Source organism: Sus scrofa, chromosome 4 (genome assembly GCF_054392235.1).
Source record: "Sus scrofa isolate SSC_HxYL_T2T_F1_AM1 chromosome 4, Sscrofa_HxYL_maternal_Yorkshire_Landrace_v2.0, whole genome shotgun sequence".
NCBI classification, from domain to species: Eukaryota; Metazoa; Chordata; class Mammalia; order Artiodactyla; family Suidae; genus Sus; species Sus scrofa.
This window is the reverse complement of record NC_139386.1, coordinates 107,113,776-107,136,250: the sequence shown is the minus strand read 5'-3', so window position 1 is coordinate 107,136,250 and position 22,475 is coordinate 107,113,776. Positions and strand designations below refer to the sequence as shown.

The following is a 22,475-nucleotide window of genomic DNA, read 5'->3' as shown; positions in this document are numbered from 1 at the left end:
TTCTCTCAAAGCCTCCCTCACTTCTTTGTCCAGCAGAGGTACTGTTGTGGCAGGACTCCACAACTGTTGGCAACTTTGAACTCTGAAATGCCTGAGCAAGGATGCTGTCTTGATTCTCATTTCTCTAAAGGACCTTAGGGAGCATGCTGCTTGTTGTTCAGAGGAACTGATTTCCCCTCCTTCCAGAAAGACCCTACCTTGGTGGTTTGGGTTGGGATTACACATGTGGATTCAGGTCTCACAAAACTGTTTACCCCAGTGATAGATGTTCTGCTAACTTAGTCTTTAGAGGAAAGAACGTGACAAGTTTCTTATCAGCTCCTAAATTAAACTACCTGTGAAAGACTTCCTTCTTCTTATCACGTACAGATGAGCCAATGTGGTCCATGACAAAATATAGCCTCTTAGGGAAAGACAACAAATGAATTTTTTTTTGTTTGTTTTTTGGGGTTTTTTTTTGGCCATTTCTTGGGCTGCTCCCATGGCATATGGAGGTTCCCAGGCTAGGGGTCGAGTCGGAGCTGTAGCCGCTGGCCTACGCCAGAGCCACAGCAACTTGGGATCCAAGCTTCGACTGCAACCTACACCACAGCTCATGGCAATGCCAAATCCTTAACCCACTGAGCAAGGCCAGGGATCGAACCTGCAACCTCATGGTTCCTAGTTGGATTCGTTAACCACTGAGCCACGACGGGAACTCCAACAAGTGAGTTTTCACATATGTTTGAACATATATGTCCACTCTGGTCATTTGATGGTGCCAGTGGAGATCATACAATTCAGGGGTATGAGGCCCAATCCATGCTTAGAGAGAAGAGTGCCAGATGGATGAGTGATGCCTGTCACGGCCACAGGAGTACAGGAAAGCAGCCAACATGTCACATGTGCACTATCATCCTCTTCCCAAGGTCTCTCCGGAAGTGCTGCCATGAACGAATTGCCCTGTTGTCCCTCTTACCTGCTTTAAGGGCATACAGGCTATCGTATCATTGTTCCTATTTTACATCATTTTTCCAAGTAGACCAGCTCTTCCAGAGGCAGCCGATAGGCTGCTGATCTCCCTCCTCTAGCAGTAAGGTCATCATGTTAGCAAACTTCCTCTGCTCTGACACAGTTGCGGTTTTAATGGAGAACTAATGTCTTCATCAGTATCTTTGCTATTTCACACTTCATTTCCTTCCCCAGCTCTTGGATGAAAACCATCCGGTCCTGGTGATTTACTTTGTGGGAGTTTCTTTCAAGTTAGTTTCCTTCTCTGGGGATGCCATGCAAGCATTTTCGGTGCTGCAGCTGGGGAGCACCCAGAGCCTTGACACATCAGTGTGTGAGCGAGTCATTCACGGAAGCCAAAGGCCTTGGCAGGGACGTGACAGTGAGGCCCTTAGCCGAGGCCTTCCCGTGTGAGGGTAACAGAAGCAGCTGCAAGTTTTTCTGCCTCTCGGTCAGCACAGTGGCTCAAGGTGGTTTAGGTCGCTAGAACCCAGAACACTGTGAGCAGATGGAAAGAAAGCACAGACGCTTTGAAACTGATCCACAGTCCAAGCTGTCTCCGGATCGCTCAATGAGTTTCACAAAACCTCTAAACAATCTCAAGGCAGGAATGGTCTTAAATTTCTTCTGCTCTTTTTCTTTTCCTTTTTCTTTCTTTTTTTTTTTTTTTTTTTTTTTTGGTCTTTTTAGGGCTGCACCTGCAACAGATGGAGGTTCCCAGGCTAAGGGTTGAATCAGAGCTGTAGCCACTGGCCTCCACCACAGCCACAGCAATGCCAGATCCGAGCCACGTCTGTGACCCACAACCATAGCTCATGACAACGCCGAATCCTTAACCCACTGAGCGAGGCCCGGGACCGAAACTGCGTCCTCATGGGTACTAGTCAGATTTGTTTCTGCTAGGCCACGGCAGGAACTTCGTAAACTTCTTTGAATAAGTTCTGTGGTTGTAGAAATCACCCAACCCAGATTTCTCTAAAACAGTCCTAATTTCAAATATTCCACTCTGTGGTTCTTGGAATACATTCACATTTAAAATGTAAAAACAGGAGATAATATCCTAACAGCCTGCTTGGAAAACCACCCCTCAGCATAACAGCACAATAAAGGGCTTTACTTTTGATTGAGTATGTTCTGGCCACAAAGCACAGCCAGGAGGAGTGAATAAATAGGGAGGGTGAAGAAAGAACTGACGTGATCTTAACAAATTTGTAAAGGATGGCTCTTATGGGACCGAAACAGAAAGCAGCCCTGCACCGTACAGCCACACGGCCCCGAGGGCTGGGCGAACACGGCTTGTGGAGAAGAGATTCCTCTGCTGATCTGAGGTCTGAGGTTTCGTCAAGTTAGGGCCGTGTCTGACTTGTTCTCCCCTGGGAGGGAACAGGAAGGGGCTGAGGATAAAAAGCCCAGGATGAAGCTGGCTAAGGCAGAGCCAAGATGTGGTGACAGAAAGAGGGCCCCTCTCTTCAAGCGTCTTTGGGGCAGAAGCCCCCACGATGTAGTCTTGGTTTGGGCCATAGACATAGTTTTAATGAGGAGCATACTGGACCATGAAGTATCTGCCAATAGCGGCAGAAGAAAATACATAAGCACAGCCTGTTTATTTATTTATTTGTTTGTTTAGGTCTTTTCAGCGCTGCACCAGCGGCATATGGAGGTTCCCAGGCTAGGGGTCTAATCGGAGCTATTGCTGCAGGCTTACGCCAGAGCCACAGCCACGCCAGATCTGAGCCACGTCTGTGACCTACACCACAGCTCACGGCAACACTGGATCCTTACCCCACTGGGCGAGGCCAGGGATCGAACCCTTGACCTCATGGTTCCTAGTTGGATTCGTTTCTGCTGCACCACGACGGGGACTCCAGCACAGCCTGTTTGAATGGCACTGGCCTGATCTGCATGACCTCTGATCTGGTCTTGCTGTTACTGTTTTGGTTTTTTTCAATGAATATCTAGTATTTGTGCCTTGATAACTATGGGGCTACCCCTCACCATTCTATAGTAGGGAAGCTTTAATCAGAATACCAGACAAGGGTTCCAACACCATTACCAAGAACAATAAGAAAAAGACAGTTTGGGCGACTCCAAGCTTGCAGATACAAAAGCACAAAGTGTGTCACATTTCTCACTGGAGGAGCAGGTGGGTCAGTCTTGACATCAGCACGTGACCTTGGTTCTCTGCCAAATGAGGCAGTGAAAACAGGCAGGCTGAGCATGTCACCGTGGGGCTCTGAGTAGGCACTGCCTTTTCTGCCCCCCCAAGCAGCGCACATGAGCAATGTTCACCCTGCAACAAATTTAAACTTTTAAGAACAGAGAGAATCATTACACAATTCAGATGCCACCCAGCTATATGCAATAAGAGCAGAATACTCCAGAAAACGAATGGCTAGAAATGCACTTTGTCAGTAGGTCACAAAACACCTCGTTTGGAATAAATTTCCTTGACAGCAAAGATTTTCCTTACTCAGAGGCTACAAGTGCTCAAACTCCAGCTTGCAGAAGGATAACAAAATGATGAGGAAGAAGCTCATATCCCGTCCCAGCAGGCTTGATAATCCAAGTTCTTAGCTGAGTCTGACATTGAGTTCTGTGGGGTTCCACACACAGGCCCCTGCTAACATACAATTCCCCAGAATAAGAGGCAGGGACATCTTCTGCTAAGGATCAGGAGCAACCTGTGTCCTCCTACCCTTCCCAGCTGGAGAAGGGCCATTGGAGGGGTTTGGGGATAACAGAAACAGCAGTCACATGCCCTGAGCCCCGGGCAGGAGCTCTGTGGACTCTCAGGCCCTGGGCCTCCCCTTCTGGCTGGCAGGGTCTCCAAACGACCCTTGAGTTCTCCTTGGCAGTCACTGAAGTTCACCTGTTACCACTGCAGGTGCCATTTTCTGCTCGGCCTCATGGCCTTGGTTGCAACACCCCATTGTCCCCAATCCTATGTGCTGAAACCTGAAGGTCACAACCGACCTCAGCCAAAACTGCTTCCTGCTCTCACCCCTGACACTCTGTACCACACACTCCAAACAAAGGTCACCAGCCTGATATCAGCGCCCCCATCCCGACATGAATCTCAATGCTTCTCCAGGCCTACAGCCCCCACAAGGCTCTCTCTCTTCCCTGTGCCAGCCCTGCTGTTGCACGTGAGAGAGGGCCCTGTCTCCGCCAGTGCTGGAAATCTGAGCATGACTCTCCAGTAGTGCCTTCAGCCAGAAGGAATGTACGGGGGGTGGGGGGAGTGGGGGGGTGGAAGACGATACAAGTCCACACCATGAGTGCAATTTGTAAAGTGACTTTCTGTGCTTAAAACCAACCAGAGCTTCAGGGTGAAATCCAGATTCTCAATTCTCTCTCTAAAAAAAAAAAAGGACACAATGAACTTCTTTGCAGAACAGATACTGATTCAGAGACTTTGAAAAACTTCTGGTTTCCAAAGGAGACAGGTTGGGAGGTGCGGGGATGGGCTGGGGGTTTGGGAAGGAAATGCTATAAAATTTGGTTGTGATGATCATTGTACAACTATTAATGTAATAAAATTCATTGAGTTATTTGAAAAGAAACAATTCTGAATTATTTTAACTGTGAGTTCTCTTCTCACTCAGGGCCCTCGCTGAGAAGCAACAGGCTTAGTCCCACTCCTTTTATAAGACTTTTTTTTTTTTTTTTTTTGTCTTTTTGCCATTTCTTGGGCCGCTCCAGCAGCATATGGAGGTTCCCAGGCTAGGGGTTGAATCGGAGCTGTAGCTGCCGGCCTCCACCAGAGCCAGAGCAACTCGGGATCTGAGCCACATCTGCGACCTACACCACAGCTCACAGCAACACCGGATCCTCAACCCACTGAGCAAGCCCAGGGATCAAACCCCCAATCTCATGGTTCCTACTTGGATTGGTTAACCACTGAGCCATGATGGGAACTCCCTTATAAGACTTTTTATGACCTTGGAGTTAACCATCTGTTCCAGGTGTTTAATCTCTCTGTCTCCTGGGAAGCCTGCCCTAACATAGCCCTAAACACCCACAAACACCCAGACTGGGCATTTGGAAGTATGGCTCAATTTCCCGAGCGGACTAGCCCTAGGAGGCTCAGCAAATAGAGTCATAGCTACTCTCCAGGATAGCTGACCAAACTTTTTCCTTGGCTAAGAATCTGCACTAGAGTCCACAAAAGACAGAAATCGAGCATTTCTTGAAATTTCATTGAAATTCCACTGTCTCAGAAAGCCAAGAGGAGGAAACCACCGGAAAAAGGCTCTTAGCCCTGGAAGCAAAAGTACATCCATATTTAGATCTCCTCTCAGCTCAGGCCTCCGAGAGCCGTACCCAACCGAGAAAGCAGCCACAAAAGGAGGCTGGAGGAGAGGAGAGCGTTCCGGTTTTTTTTAAAGAAAAATACAGTCCGGGAGTTCCCATCATGGTGTGGCGGAAACAGATCCAGCTAGGAACCATGAGGTTGCACGTTCGATCCCTGGCCTTGCTCAGTGGGTTAAGGATCCGTCATTGCTGTGAGCTGTGGTGTAGGTTGAAGATGCGGCTCGGGTCTGGCATTGCTGTGGCTGTGACATAGGCTGGCAGCTGTAGCTCCAATTGAACCTCAGCCTGGGAACCTCCATATGTGGCCCATGCGGCCCTAGAAAGCAAAAAAATATATACAAACACACACACACACATACACAGTTCCATTGCTGACATTTTTCCTACATTACCAGATTACCAGGGACTGTGAACAACTGAGATTTTACCCTTTAAAAGCAAATTTTCTAACAAAGTTCATGAAAGCCACTAATTCTAATTGTAAAACACATGTTAAAATTCAGTTTCAGGAGTTCCCGTCGTGGCACAGTGGTTAACGAATCCGACTAGGAACCATGAGGTTGCGGGTTCGATCCCTGCCCTTGCTCAGTGGGTTAACGATCCAGCGTTGCCGTGAGCTGTGGTGTAGGTTGCAGACGCGGCTCAGATCCCGCGTTTCTGTGGCTCCGGCGTAGGCTGGCAGCTACAGCTCCGATTCGACCCCTAGCCTGGGAACCTCCATATGCTGCAGGAGCGGCCCAAAGAAATAGCAGAAAGACAAAAAAAAAAAAAAAAATTCAGTTTCATTACTTCAGTTCACACCAGAAGATTTCAGATGGGAATGGTGATACACGAGAAAGGCTGTGTGCTTATAACACATATGATGTTACACGCGTGGGAATTATCTGAGACCAGTGTCTTCCTAACCCACCACTAATGTTTTACACACAGGGTTGTTTCAGTTTTCTATTTTTCTTTCTCTTTCTTTCCTTCTTTTTTTCCTAAGTTTATGGATCTATATACTCAAGAAAGTCAACAATTCTTTGTTCCCCTAAATAAAAAATTTTTAATGAATTGTGAATATTTCCTTGTTCCCCCACTATGGGAGACATTATTTCAGCAGATCTAAATTTGTTCTAAATAAACACTCTAAAGTTAACTGGACTGGAGTTCCTGCTGTGGCTCGGTGGGTTAAGAACCTGACACAGTGCCTGCAAGGATGCGGGCTTGACCCCTGGCCTTGCTCAGTGGGTTAAGAAACCCGCATAGCCCTGAGCTGTGGCATATACCACAGATGCAGCTTGGATCCCACACTGCTATGGCTGTGGCGTAGGCTGGCCACTGAAGCTCTGATTCAACCCCCAGCCTAGGAACTTCTATATGCCGCAGGTGCAGCCCTAAAAATAAATAAATAAATACATACATACATACAATTAACTGGACCAGTAGTTGTCTTTATCTGGAGTGGGACTGGACTTAACATGAATATTGTAAGCTGTCTATAGGGGCCCTTGCTAAGGTCTCATAACCTGGGAAGAAAAAATAAAGCCCAATGTCCTATTCCTCAAAAATGGCCCCATGACAGCCAGGTGACAGCTGGGAAGAATACTGATCTTTACAAGGGAAGCTGGGAAAAGCATCAGTCTGATCAGCTACTTTCCAGTAGACTGTCAAAGCCTTCTTTTTTCTCCAACCAGCAGTCAAATCAATCTGTCATTTGAAGAGTAAGCGTCACAAATTCTCAAAGTCAGATGAACTTCTGGGGACCAAGGAAAGCTAAGGCGTTCCCCTGCTTGGCTTGCCAAAGCAAGGATCAAAGGAAGCTTGGCGTGGGTGCAAGATCATGGCTCTGGAACGGAGGTCAGGTATTTGGCCTTTCCCCAGCTTCCAACGATATTGAATACAACAGATAAATTAAGATCAAGGCACATGGCAGTTCTAAAAGCACCAGCCTGTCCCCAAGAGATCCCAAGGGATAGCCATCGTCTACCACAGGCCGGATCTTGTCCTCACTGGGAGGAATGCCTGTTAACATGGGGATGGATTACATACAATCATGTGCAATCAGGAGCCCTGCAGCCTGATCACGGGAGGGGGGAAACCCATCAAGAGCACGCACTTGGCCCAGGAACAGATCCTCACGCAGCCCAGGACAGAGTCGACAAAACTCACTCTGCTCCGACTCCTGATGAAGTGTATGTGTGTGGAGAGGTGATACCTGAAAGAGCAGGAGAGCTCAAGTACTTATGGGAAAATCTGACCCTTTGACTTAAGGCGAGCAGGGCCTACCAGCAAATCTCAACGACAGGAAATATTTCTGGGCTTAATAACTCAAGCCGATATTCATTTCAGGTTGGAGGATTTCCTTAATTCCACTGCTGGTTTCCACAACTGCTTTATGCTAGGCTTCCCAGCTGGGAGCAGTGCATGATTTAATAGGTCCATATTCAGCACAGCCTTCAGGTTCTACCAGAACCTACCTGTGCCATGAAGAGGGCAGAATCCTGAGCACCTCCTTGGCTGGTGGAAGAAGTACAAGATACCAAGATCCAGGCTTCACTGGACTTAAGAGTAAGACCCAAGAAGGGAATATAAAGAATGCAAGCCGTCTTGGGGAGTTCCTGTTGTAGTGCAGTGGAAACGAATCCGGCTGGCATCCATGAAGATTTGGGTTCGATCCCTGGCCTCACTCAGTGGGTTAAGGATCCACGTTGTCATGAGCTGTGGTGTAGGTTGCAGACGCAGCTTGGATCCTGAGTTGCTATGGCTGTGGTGTAGGCCAGTGGCTACAGCTCCCATTCCACCCCTAGCCTGGGAACCTCCATATGCCATGGATGCGGCCCTAAAAAGCAAAAAAAAAAAAAAAAGAATGGAAGCCTTCTTTCCAGAAGCTATGTTCACAGGCAACAAAGAAGTCACCTGCATGGTGTTGTTTTAGGGTTACCGGGTGCCCTAAGTTTGTCTACAGCTCAACACTGGAGATCATCTAGGCCATGGATTTATTTTATTTAAAAGAAACTTCTAACATATAGCAGCCTCCTTCTTTTAAAAGACCATTTTCTTAAATAAGGAACAATGTCTTAATATATATACATGTGTATGTGTGTATATAATAAATACATACATTTCTTTTAAGGAAAGGTGAGGTCTGTAACTGCTATAGTGATTTAGCCTCTGCAAGGGAAAGTTTAGAGCCACTTCAGGGCCACAAGATTGAGCTAATGCAATGAAAGCTTTTTTTTTTGTCTTTTTAGGGCCGGACCCACGCCATATGTAGGTTCCCAGGCTAGGGGTCTAATGGGAGCTACAGCTGCCAGCCTACACCAGAGCTATAGCAACGCCAAATCCGAGCCGTGTCTGTGACCTACACCACAGCTCACGGCAACACGGGATCCTTCACCCACTGAGCGAGGCCAGGGATCGAACCCGCAACCTCATGGTTCCTAGTTGGATTCATTTCCACTGCACCACCACGGGAACTCCACAACAAAAGCTTTATATCTACGAGTCAACAAATTTCATCTCTCAGTCTCCCATCACACACATCCCAAAGCAGGGTTTTTCGGAAAACCAATCAATCAATGAATAATTCATGCAATGGGACACAGGCAATGGGGAGGGGCGGAAAGTATGATGTGGTGCCCTCCCCCCGAGGCATCTATAACCAGAGAGCAAACAGCATGGAAATGTACAACTGCTGAGCCAGGAAAAAAACAAAAACAAAACCAAAAACCCTGTCATGCTTTTCTGCTAGGTAATAGTCTTTCTGTGAGGATCTGGAAATGCAGCTCACGGAACAACTTCACAAAAAAGGAAGAACAGAGTTCCCTGATTGCTCAGTGAGTTAAGGACCCAGCATCGTCACTGCTATGGCTTGGGTTGCTGCTATGGCGTGGGTTTGATCCCCAGTCCCGGAACTTCCTCATGTTGCGGGCACACTTAGTGAGACCCAAGGGGTAGTAATAGCATTCCACTCTGCCCTATGTGAAGCCCGTTGAGATTTATAACCCCAGGTAAAAGGTCATCTATAAAACAGTTCATATTTCCAGGCAAGGTAAATGTGCAGAGTCCATCCGAGGACCTCCTGTCCTGATGCTACCAGCTGTAGGATCCTGCCTGCCTTCTCCATCTTCATCCACAACCTCCTTCTCAGAACTGGTACAGACCTACAGCTGGTGCCTGTACAACACGGAGATGACTTATATACTTTAATGTGGTATTGGCTGTGGCTTAATACACATTTTTCCTGTCTTCCCTACAAGAATATAACGTTTTGGGAGCAGGGACCATGCTCTACAGAACCTGCAAAGACGAAGCACAGAACCAATTACCACTAGACAAAAGCATATAAAGTTAACTAGGGAGGTGACTGCAGTTCTATTAGCATATAGCTGATTTACAGTGTTGCGTCAATTTCTGCTGCACAGCACAGTGACCCAATAATGCATACATACACATTCTTTTTCTCAGACTATCTTCCATCACGTTCTATCCTAGGAGAGTAGATATAGTTTCCTGTGCTGTATAGGAAGACCTCATTGCTTATCCATTCTAAATGTAATACTTTCTTAACAAACATTTCCAAATAAATCAATTACCTAAATCAAAATATCTAAATTACCTAAATGAGATATCGATGCACCTGTGTGAATCACACCCAGGCTTGAAATGCTAAACCAGAGCAGATTCAAAGAAGACAAACAGATGACACCTTTTCACAGGGAATATGATGATGTCACGTAGAGAATACGCTGCCTCGCACAGTGAACACAGTAACATCCAGCTGACTTTCATCGTGGAATCTAAACTCCATCCTCAGTTAGAATAACCTCCTCAAAGAAGAAAACAGTTAGCAAAATAAACTTTAATCATATAATTCTAGGGCTTGGGCAGAAAACAAGCCCAGACAAACCCAGAACATTTTGACTCATCAGAAAGAAAGTATTTAAAGAATAATGGGAACATGTCAAAGCACACAGGAGCTATTGGAAAGGACTTCCCCTAGATAGATCAGGAGTGACTCCAGTATCAAAATAAATCATAATAACAGATTATAATCCATTAAATAAAATAGGAAGTAAAAAGGCCAGAAGTTCATGTAAATAAGTAAATAATTAACTAATATAAAAGAAACTCTCTTCCTTCGAATAAAATGTCAACTGATAAATATAGAAGGAAGGATGGAGATAAAAATATCGTCATTAACAGACTTCCAGCTCCAACTCCAGCATGTAAGGAGCTTAGAGGCCATCCGTCCACCTTAACAACAAGCAAAAACCTGAAAAATCAACAACTCTTCTTGCATATGTCAGAGAAAAGAGGACATGAGGCAAACCACTCCCCACAATCGAAGAGACAGAGAGGTGGATGCTGAGAATCACAGCTTGCTGTAGCAGAAATTCATGAACACAAACCTCTGCAGGAACTGGGGCCATCTTAGGAAAACCTAAACTGTACATAACCAGTTGCTGGAGGCCACTCCAGGGGGACCCAGCTATAGGGGGGAAATCCCACACTTTTGTGAGTTTTACCTCCAGGAGCTCTTTGAGTGACTCTCAGAGCAAAATCTCTTCATGCTTTCGGCATGGAGAAGGAAAAGGGAACCATATTGAAATACACCAGAGCGTTCTCTTCTCAACAAGAACTATTTGCCAGAGCTTAACTCGGGGGGAGGGAATTACCCAACTTCAGCTCCCCTCTAGCCACCCGATCACACTCGAGGGGAAGAGTGAAAGAAACAGAGACCCCCTGGTGAGGGTCACAGTCCAGGACAGAGGCTGACCTGTGCCCGAATCACAGAATTATAGAACACGTTCTCTTCTCCCACCCTTGCCTTTCCAAAACACCACTAGAAACCTCTTTACTGCTGTTCCTTCCACATATGACATCACGTCCAGATTTCAACCGAAAATTACAAGGCATACTAAAAGCTTTTATTTTACCTTCTCTTATTTATTCTTTTGATGCTCTTCCTTTCTTTATGTAGACCGCAGTTTCTGATCTGTATTATTTTTCTTCAATATTAAAACATTGCTTACAAGGCAGGTCTAAGTTCCCTCAACTTTTGTCTGAGAAAGTCTTTATCTTTCTTTCACTTCTGAAGGATAATTTTGAACCCTGCGATAAGAATTACTTCTAACTTTTCCTCAGAAACCATGCAAGCAAGAAGAAAGTGGAGCGAATATTTAAAGAGTTGAGAGAAAAAAACAACTTTATTTTTCTTATTAATTGATCTAATAGATAATAGCATGTTAAAAATAATAGCAACTATATATTTAGTTATATGTTCTTACATATTTATGCTTATGTGTATATGTTTTTATGTGCAGATGCTTTTATGTGCACATATATGCACATAAAAGCATATATATGTGCAGACATATATATCCATATATACTGATGTATAAGTGAAATGAATGACAACTATAATATAAGAATGGTAGGGAAGAATTAGAGATATTTTGTTATTATAAGCAATTATCACTTACACTACCTGTGAAGTAGTATAATATTAATTGAGAGTACCCTTGAATTAGTTGTAAATGCATACTACAAACTCCAGGTCAACCACTAAATTTTTTTTTAAAGAAGTATAATTGACATTCTAAGAAAAGAGAGAAAGTAGAATTATATAAAATGCTCAGTTAAAACCACAAAAAGCAGGAGTTCCCTTTGTGGCTCACTGGGTTAAGAACCAGACTAGAATCTATTAGGATGTGGGTTCGATTCCTGGCCTCACTCAGTGGGTTAAGGATCTGGCATTGCCGCAAGCTGTGGTGTAAGGTTGCAGACGTGGCTCGGATCCTGTGTTGCTATGGCTGTGGTTGCAGTTCCAATTCGATTCCTAGCCTGGGAACCTCCGTATAGCGCAGGTGTAACGCTAAAAGTAAAAAACAAACACAAAACAAAACAAAAAACACAAAAGCAGAAAGAGTGCAGAAGACAAAAACAGAAACAAACAACAGGGTAACAAATAGAAGAGTAACAGACATGGTACATATTAATACAACTATATCAACAACCACTTTAAACATCAATGGTCTAAATATACCAAATAAAAGATAGAGATTGTTAAAGCAAATAAAAAATAAGACTCAACTATGGTGTCTACAAGAAACCCACTTTATATATAGATAAAGATAGATTTAAAGTAAATGGTTAGAGAAAAACATTCCTTGGTAACACTAGTCAAAAGACAGCATAGGAGTTCCCATTGTGGCTCACCTGAAACAAATCTGACTAGTATCCCTGAGGAGGCAGGTTTGATCCCTGGCCTCACTTAGTGGGTTAAGGATCCAGCATTGCTGTGAGCTGTGGTGTAGGTCGCAAACATGGCTTGAATCTGACATTGCTGTGTCTGTGGCACAGGCCAGGGGCCGTAGCTCCAATTCAACCCATAGCCTGGGAAACTCTATACGCCGTGAGTGCAGCCCTAAAAAGACCAAAAAAGAAAAAAAATAGCATAAGTAGCTATATTAATTTCAAACACAGAAACTGCAACGCCAGGAAAGTTATTAGGAATAAACAGGATAATTACGTAACAATAAAGGGGTCTATACTCCAAGAAGACATAGCAATCTTCAATGTATGTGCCTAACGATGTCACATCAAACTATGTGAGGCAAAAACTAAGAGGCTTACAAAGAGAAAGAGACGAATCTATTATTATGGTTGGAGACTTCAACACCATTCTATCAGAAACAGATAGATCCAGCAGGTAGAAAAATCAGTAGATGGAGTTGAACTCCACAACACCATCAATCAACTGGATATAACCGACATCTACAGACTATTTCATCCAACAACAGCAGAGGACACATTTTTCTCAAGTGCACATGGAACAGTCACAAAGACAGACCACATTCTGGGCTATAAAACACACCTTAATGTGTTTAAAAGAAAAGAAATAATACAACGTCTGCTTTTGGACCTCAAGGAAATTAAACTAGAAATTAAGAACAGAATTCTAGCTGAAAAATCCTAAAATACTTGGAGATTAAGCAACACACTTATAACGTAGAGCCGAAAAAGAAATATCAAGAGAAATTTTAAAATATTTTGAACAAAATAAAAATGGAGCCAAATCATCAATGGATGCTAAAAAAGAAAAGGTAGGTGAGAGTTTGATTAGGAACAAGATACATAGTCTCAAAATATCTCTCCATAAATTATTTGACTTCGATTAGAACAAACTAACTTTACAGTGGAGAGAACTGGTTGACCACTCCCTTAACCTAGTGATCAACGTTAACATTATCAAGATGGATATGTTAACTAATCTTATTGTGGGCATCATTCCACAATAAATATATGTGTCAAATCATCAGATGGTACACAGTGAACTCAGTGTTTTACATTGATTATATCTTAATAATACTGAACACAGAAAAACCAGAGTGGGTGGGGAAAGTGACGAGGTGACGTCTTCTCAAAAAACAAAAACCAACAACAACAAAAAAGAAAGACAGAAAAGAGAAATTAACATCACCAAAACTGGAATAAACCAATGCCATGTGCTCCTGATACAGTATACTGAGGATACCACATTTCTGTGGTATTCCTGCCAAAAATGCATAACCTGAATCTAAACATGAGACGTCAGACAAACTTAGGGGAAGCCTATGAAATAACTGGCCCATGCATTTCAAAAAAATAACAAAGGTCAAGAAAGACAAAGAAAGGCTGAGGAACTTTGGCAGATTAGTGGAGATTAAAGGAATTTGACAGCTAAATGCAATGCATGATTGTGGATTAGATCTTGAATCAGGAAAAGGAGTATCTGTAATGGACATTAGGACAAATAATGAAAATTAAATATAGACTATATCAATGAATGAGGTCCTCAATTTACTAACAAATGGTTCAAAAAACAATTATTCAAGCGTGTGTGTGTGTGTATACATATATATAAAATGTTTATGTGTGTATTTATACACACAGACAGAAAGCAAATGAAGCAAAATATAATCAGTGAATTTGAGCAAAAAGGATACAGAAGTTCTATATAAGAACTATATAGTTGCTATACCTTTTCTGTAAATTTTATATTATATCAAAATCAAAAGTTCAAAATGTTTAATTTTAGGAAAATATCAAAAAATTTTGAAAAAAGTCATCACAGTATCAGAGAGCTAAAGAGATATCTATAGTCTTTAAAATTAGTTTAAGGAGTTCCCCTCGAGGCTCAGCAGTAACGAACCCAACTACTGTCCATTAGTAACGAACCCAACTACTATCCAGGTTTGATCCCTGGCCTTGCTCAGTGCGTTAAGGATCCTACATTGCCCTGAGCTGTGGTGTAGGTCCCAGTCGCAGCTGGGATCCAGTGTTGCTGTGGCTGCGGCATAGGCTGGCAGCTACAGCTTTCGTTAAACCCCTAGACTGGGAACCTCCATTTGCCGTGGGTGTGGCCCTTAAAAATAAAAAGATTAAAAAAATTTTTTAATTAAAATAAAATTAGATTAAATCTGCTGACACATCAAAATTACAGTTTGCCTAACAAAGCTGAAGATTCAGAATGGATTCTCTGGTGTCTTTCTACCTCCATTCATAGGACAAATTTAGGAAATTAGACTTGATTATGGAATATTATATTATTGCAGTGTTGAATGAAATGCAAAGTACTATGGGACAAAGAAAATAATTAAGTGCTGAAAATGCAACCATACCCTTGACAATGATCCAGGAAGAATAAGGAAATGAAAAATTTGATCAGCATTGGACAATCAAGTGAGTAGTCAGACCTTGACCCTTTGGCTCAGGGTGATGCCTTGGTCCAATGCCCCCAACCTCAGATCCAGGAGTAGGGGTTTCCGTAAGGAAGGGCCAGGAGTGAAGAATTTAAGGTGGCACCAAAAAATTCAGTAATCAAGATAAATGATATTTTTGGGAGTTTCCATTGTGGTGCAGCATTAACAAATCTGACTAGTATCCATGGGGATGATGGTTCAATCCCTGGACTTACATGGTGGGTCAGGAATCCAGGCTTGCTGTGAACTGTGGCGTAGGTTGCAGATGTGGCTTTGGTGTAGGTTGCAGATGTGTTGCTGTGGCTATGGTGTAGGCAAGCAGCTGTAGCTCCGATTCAATCCCTAGCCCGGGAACCTTTATATGCTACAGGTGAGGCCCTAAAAAAGCAAACAAACTAAAAAAAAGAAAGGATAAAGTATATTTTTAATGCTATATACATATATATATATATATATATATATTCTTTTTTTTTTTTTTTTTTTGTCTTTTTGTCTCTTCTGGGGCCGCACCGGCAGCATACAGAAGTTCCCAGGCTAGGGGTCTAATTGGAGCTGTAGCCACCGGCCTACGCCACAGACACAGCAACGTAGGATCCGAGCCACGTCTGCCACCTACACCACAGCTCACGCAAAGCCGGATACTTAACCCACTGAATGAGGCCAGGGATCGAACCCGCAACCTCATGGTTCCTAGTCAGATTTGTTAACCTCTAAGCCACAGCAGGAACTCCTTAATGCAACATATTTTAAATCAACATTAATACAAAAATCAGTGATGAGCAAAATATCAAAATACCAAATAGACAGCAGTATGAACTGAATGTTTGCGTCCCCAACAAAATGTATATGTTAAAGCTCTAACCCTAATGTGATGCTATTGGGAAATGAGGTCTTTGGGAGGTTAGATGAGTTCATGAGGATGGGGCCCTCATAATGGGATTAGTGCCCTTATAAGAAGGGACACCAGAGAGCCAGCCCTCTCTCTGTCTCTGTCTCTCTCCACCCTATGAGAAAACACGATGAGAAGGCACCAATCTGTAAGCCAGGAAAGGAGCTCTCACTAGAATCCAACACTGCTGGATAGACTTTAACCTCGTACTTCTCAGCCTCCAGAACTGTGAGAAATAAATGTCTGTGGTTTAAGCCACCCAATCTATGATATTTTGTTATGGCAGCCCGAGCCAACTAAGATAAGAAAAGATTGGTGTTACTAGCCTTTCCTTTTGCCTCAGGCTCCACTATCACTCCAATATTTTGATATCTAGTTCACTATGGATTTTTTCCACTTTAACTTCACTTTTTAAAATATTGTAGTCAAGTATTATTTATCTTGATTAGTGCAGTAATCACCCTCCATGAGTGATTAGTTTCTCGCCCCAGTCCTGGCCTTGCCATAGGACCGTCTAGGGCTTCACTCTGCTCCCCCAATATCCTCACATACCACTACCAGTGGCCCTCCAACACACACCACAACAAAGTAGCCAAGGCCTCATAGCTCCAGCCTGCGTTTTACGGATAGCTTGCCTTGTCAGGCAATGCGGATGTGCTCACCAACACCCTGCCAGCTCCACCAGGCCAGCCCTGCCTCTTCTGCTTTCCAATGACCTGGTTCTAACCAGGGAAATATTAAACAGAGGTCCCACCCTAGGAGAAGCAAAGACAGAAATTGGGATAGAGAGATGGCAAATTGATTCCAGGGTGGGTAGAAAACCATGACTGGTGTCCCCGTATTATAAATACTACTGAACAGAGTGTCAAACACAGAGAAAGGAAGTCTTAACAATCACCAAAAAGTATAACATCTTCCATTTACACAATGGGAAATATAGTGCAAATTCTGGTAATCTTCCCTGAAGGAGAAGGTGGGATGAGGCAGAGAAGGAGGAGTTGGAGTAGAGGAAAGAAGGTCGACAATTAGGTACCTGTTCTGCATCAGGAGCTGGGCTAGGTGCTGGCCACATTACCTCACTGAATCCTCCCAACTCCGAATGCTGGGGGATACACTCTAGCCCCATGCCAGAAAGCTTTCAGCCAAGAAGCTTTGCAGAGTCAGTACTTAGACCATCAGCTCTCCCTGTTGGAAGGCAGAAGACTGTGGCTTGCCAGGTGTGCAAGGCTTCTGCATCTGAATGTGAAATGGACGAGGTGTCTCAGGCTGGTGCCTGAGAGATGATGGTCCTTGATATTTCCAGTACCTGACCTCTGTCAGCACGGTGGGGGCTCCAGTCTCTGCAGCTGGAAAAAAAGCACACCATCCCTGCCAAGCTGAGCGGAGCCCTCCCTGGAGTTACTGCTGCTAGAGCACCTGCTGCATTACTACTGTGTTTTCCCCGTCTCCCCAAATCACCTTAACATTCTGAGCACCAGCAAAATATAGAGATTTGTTCTTCCAACCGTGTCAGTCCTACTTCCGTCTCCTAATTCATTATTATTAACTAGAGAGTGAATGCAGTCTGGGGTGCTGTGAGACCTACGCATGGGCCAAAGGAGAAAGAGATGAAATCTCACTTCCAAACCAGAAGAAGCAGAAATATCTTCAATAAATTCAACACATCCAAAACACTCTGATTAAAACTTCTGTTAGGAGCCAATTTCTCCTCCTTGTTCGGATACCTGGAATACATTGCCTTGGGGCTGAGTGGAGAGGCACACTTCCTGCAGCTTCCCAGAGAGGAGAAGCCTTGGAGAGAAACCAGTTTCTCTGCATCTCTCCTGCACTCCAGGAAAAGACCCAGCAATTCAGAGACTGGCAAGAACAAGTGCAGCCCCGGAGGCTAACTGAAGAGGCCCAGGAACAAAACAAAACTTGAAGTGAGAGAGAAAAACAAAGAAGAGAAAAGAGGGAAGGCAGAGCAAGGGAAAAGATTGTCTGGCAGGAGCTGGTGGGTTTGAGTGAGGCAAGATGGGGACCCCTGAACTATTTCTGCCTCTGCTTTTGGCCACTTCTCCATCTTGCTGTGTTTATGGGCCTGACGTGACTTTCCACCCAAGTACACGAGGCTCGCACTGGAAAACTTGCCACCTTCCACACAGCTCAGGTTTCATCTAATTCACACCAGAAAGCTCTAGTTTCAAGAGCCCAATGCATTTTTGCAACTGGATGGAAAGAGTGATGCAAATCAGACCCAGAGAGCACCTGCAACTCTTCACTGCACTTGCACCTTCATCCCTGCTACCAGCTCTCCCATCTTTGAGGTAAGTGACTTGCTAGCCAGACTCCATGCCTGAGTTTCTTTGGGCTTTGGTGTCCACAGCTGTCAGCTTCCCAAGACCCTAGAAGAGCCAGTCCCGACAAGAATCAAAGGTTACATAACAAGGTGGGGTGACCAGGAGGCAAAACTGGAGAATGAAAGGAAGGGTGCAGGAAGGCATGCCAGGGCAGGACGCGCAGGGTTGTCATTTATAGGACATGACACAGCCTCCCGAGCAGGCTAGCGTGTGAGCCGGCAGAGTTTCCCTCGGGATCAGGCCTTGGTGTTCTGAAGCTGAGTGGGTATGAGCAAATAGGGACAAGTGGCCATTCTGACTCAACGCTACCAAATGTCTGCCACTCATTGCTTTGAAGGGAGGAGAGCAGGCAGAAACCAAGATGTGATCAACGCACAAGTGGCTGGAAGTACAATTTGGTCATCCTGGGCTTGGGCCAGCCCATCCTCTTGGCGTGAGGGAGGAACAATTTGTTACTGCTGCTGTCATGGACACAGGGCAGCCATAGCCAGAGACCTGCAGGTACCAGTAGCAGCAGAGACTGGGAACAGAAGAAGGGGGTGGCCGTGGTCCTGGGCTCTGGGGGCAGTAGAAGAGCAGCAGCTCACAGGCACCAGGAATTCATGCAAGGTCTTCCTTCATCCAGGCTCTGGTAGGAATCAGAAGATTAAAAACAACTTCCTGGAGTTCCCGTCGTGGCGCAGTGGTTAACGAATCCGACTAGGAACCATGAGGTTGCGGGTTCGGTCCCTGCCCTTGCTCAGTGGGTTAACGATCCGGCGTTGCCGTGAGCTGTGGTGTAGGTCACAGACGTGGCTCGGATCCCGCGTTGCTGTGGCTCTGGCGTAGGCCAGTGGCTAGAGCTCCGATTCAACCCCTAGCCTGGGAACCTCCATATGCCGCGGGAGCGGCCCAAGAAATAGCAACAACAACAACAAAAGACAAAAAGACAAAAGACTAAAAAAAAAAAAAAAAAAAAAAAAAAAAAAAAAAAAAAAAAAAAAAAAAAAAAAAACAACTTCCTGGCTCTTTCTCAAGCCAAGCTGGGTCAGGCGTTCCTGCTCTGTACAGAACACACACTCCGTCAAAACACTTATCCTGTATCACATTCATCTGCTTGCATATCTGTCTTCGTGAGAACAGGGACTGTGTGTATTCACATTTCTCTCCCAGCACCTAGCAGCCTGTCTGCCTAAGATAATGCTTGTGAAATGGTGAATGAACTACTCTAGGATTAAAGTGGGATTCACTCCCTCCACTGAAACTGAAGGGGTGCTGCTGTGTCGTAGAGCAGTCTCCATGAGGGCACTGTACAGCTGGCATAAGGCAGCCGCTTCCGCTAGGGCAAAGGAGCATCACTCCCGGCTTACTCGTCACAGCCGTGTGACCTAACCTATCCTAACTCATCTCTGAGCTCCCCTTTCTCTTTCCCCATTCCACCCTTCATCATCTTACTTATTACTGCTACATGGATCTTCCCAAGGCATAGCCCTTGATGGCGAAACATCTGCTAAGATTAATTGATTCACTAACTACAGACGCCTTTGTGTAATTCTTTTAACAGATCTCAATAGATAAGGACACTGAAGTCAAGAGGAGTTAAGCAACCTGCTCAAGTTTTCAGGGCCAGTAAGGGACAAAAATCACAATTCAAAGCCAGCCAAAGCTTATAACCACTATCCTTGAAATCTCGCATCGTACCTCTTCATTTACCCTTTGTGTCTAGCTTTTAAAGTCCTTACCGCAGAGACCATTCCTCACTCATCTACACACGCTCAGTGTTCAATGAATAGTTGCTGAATTTAATTGAATGGGCTATTTGTCTTAGGCCTCTTGTAAAAACAACCTACAGAGCCTGCGCGTGGGTCAAGAAGGCAGAGCACTGGACTGAACGAGCAGCCCCGGATCACAACTGCTCACAGCCATTCTTTGGAGAAAGGTGGGAACCGTCGTGTAGGAATCATGCTCTGGGTCGCCCTCCAGGCCTTTCCAGTGGTTCCACCTCTTTCTACTACAGGAAGGGATAAACACCCTTCATATATTTCCTCTCGCCCCCGACTGCAAGGAAAACAGTAACACTAATTAGTTATAACAGGGTGTTCATTTCACACAGTTCTCAGCAGGTTGCCCTGCTGTTCTTTGAAATGGTCTGGAAACAGCCTTGATTTTAAACATCTGAAGATAATTGAACCAAAGTTGCACCCAGAAACCCTGAGTGACATGCCTTTTATTCTCTCCCTCACTAACAAGAACTGTTTGCTGCCATTTCTTATTGACTCAACACCTTGAAAGCCTCCGGCCCTGATGACTTGCACCCCAGGATCCTAAAAGAATAAGTTAAAGTAATGATTGGTAATAAATGGAGGAGCAGGGACGCCTGAGAGATTAAACAAAACCCGATGCCTGTTTAAAGGGAAGAAGAAATTGCCCTACAGCCCTATAAACTTAATTTCAGTACCTGGGAAAAAATAGGGAAGTTGCAGGGCGAGCTGAAAAGAATTTATGACAAGATCAATTTGCAAACGTTTTTCAAAGACAAGGATATTAGTTAACAAAGATGGAAACATTTTCTAATATCTTGTTGGCAAGTGGGTGGGAAAATAGGCTGTCATGCCCTGTGGGTGGAAGTGTAAATTGCACAACCTTTTTCGGGGGGCAATTTGGGAACATCCATCAAAATTTTAAATGACCTAACGTCAACTGTACAGCTCTACTTCTAGACTTTATTCCATAAATGCTACAACAGGACTGCCCCCCAAATACTCAAGGAGCTTTATTTATAGAACCAAATCCCTGAAAACCTAGAGGCCCAGTACAATAATTTGGATAAAATTTATGATGGATCCACAAATACAGAATACTATGGGACTTTTAAAACAGCAGGAAGGAGGGAAGCTGTATGTCTAATTAACCATCTCCAGTATAACAGTTTGAACCTAACTTCATAAAGTCCGAAGTACTGTGTGTGTTACAGCACAATTTGTGTTTTCATGTTAATGGTTTGTATATACACAAATGTAAATGTGTGTGTATAATGATTCATAGACATCATTCATATAATGACTCATAGACATCATACCTATATCTAGAATGATGCAAAGCAAAATGGTGACAGGGATGGATCCAGGGAGGCCAGGAGTCCGGGAGACTAGGAGACGAGGGATGGGAGATTACATTTTCACTTTAGGCTTTTCAGTGATTCCTCTTCAGGCTATTTAATTTTTTTAACATGCAGACAAATTATTTGAGTTTTTGCAAATTCATAAGCAAAAGAGAAGAATAAGTCCCAACCATCACAGCCTATTACAGAACAGAATCTTGCAGGATAACATGATCGTCTAAGACGCAGAGGTGGGCAGGAGTGTAACAGGAAAAGTACAGAACCTACTTTGTGATTCTTGAGGCTTTGATTCAGGAAAACCTACAAACACAAGAGGGTTGACCCTGTGATACTTACGATGTCAACCTTCAAATACAAACTCACCGAATACCAAGGGATACAGACGGACAACAACTGCTCACTAAGCTACACATTTATTTTGTAAGGAATCTGCAAGTGATCAACACGATGTTAACCAGTATGTTTGTTTAATATTGTTTGGATTGAGTCAAACCTCTCACTGGATCATTTCAAAACTAAAGGACCAAAAATGACCCCATGATTGGTGGTCATTCCAGATTTCATAGTGGTAGGAATACTGGGTAAAAATGAAAGAAATGACCTGTACGTGGAAGGATTATTAGGCGATACTTCAATCAAGATAACTTCAAAGAATGTGTTTACCACCATCTAGCTCAGGGCTTATGTTCTCCATATGCTTGACAGACATAGCTGTAGTCCATCAAAACAGCAGCTCATCGGCCAAGTCCATGGATCCTATCCATCAGAGAAGTGAAAGAGAGGGACTAGTGGAAGATAAAATAGACAAAGCGGTTGTTTAAAGCCATGTAGACAAAGGAAAAGGTTAACCAAAAGGTGCACTTTCAAACTTGGGTGATACTGAACGTGGTGTTTCATTCAGGTCTACATAGCATTCTAAGAGTTGCAAATGCTGGGCAGAGCTCCCTGAGTTAACCTGCATAAAATTAAATTTAATTCTAATTTAATTCACTTCCAGAATGGTATTCTGTTGCCAATGTAAAAACCCTGAAGGGGTTTCCTTTTCCGTGACCTCTGTAAAATAACAAGTTGTATTTGCCACAACCAGGAAAACATCCTGAGCCTCATTTGCCTAG

The 22,475-nt window shown here is 44.1% G+C and overlaps 1 protein-coding gene and 2 long non-coding RNA genes across 8 annotated transcripts in view; all 3 read right to left on the bottom strand.

Annotated features, from left to right (window-relative positions):
• Positions 1 to 22,475, bottom strand: part of TBX15 (T-box transcription factor 15) — a 130,855-nt gene that overhangs the window by 69,733 nt on the left and 38,647 nt on the right. The window lies entirely within an intron of this gene.
• On the bottom strand, positions 1,624 to 9,218 carry LOC146404165 (uncharacterized). Its single transcript, XR_014844340.1, has 2 exons — positions 8,592 to 9,218; positions 1,624 to 4,737 (listed from the first exon to the last, which is right to left on the bottom strand). It is a non-coding gene; the product is annotated as an uncharacterized LOC146404165 (long non-coding RNA).
• On the bottom strand, positions 16,367 to 21,322 carry LOC146404164 (uncharacterized). The gene is made up of 2 exons (XR_014844339.1): positions 19,259 to 21,322; positions 16,367 to 18,920 (listed from the first exon to the last, which is right to left on the bottom strand). It is a non-coding gene; the product is annotated as an uncharacterized LOC146404164 (long non-coding RNA).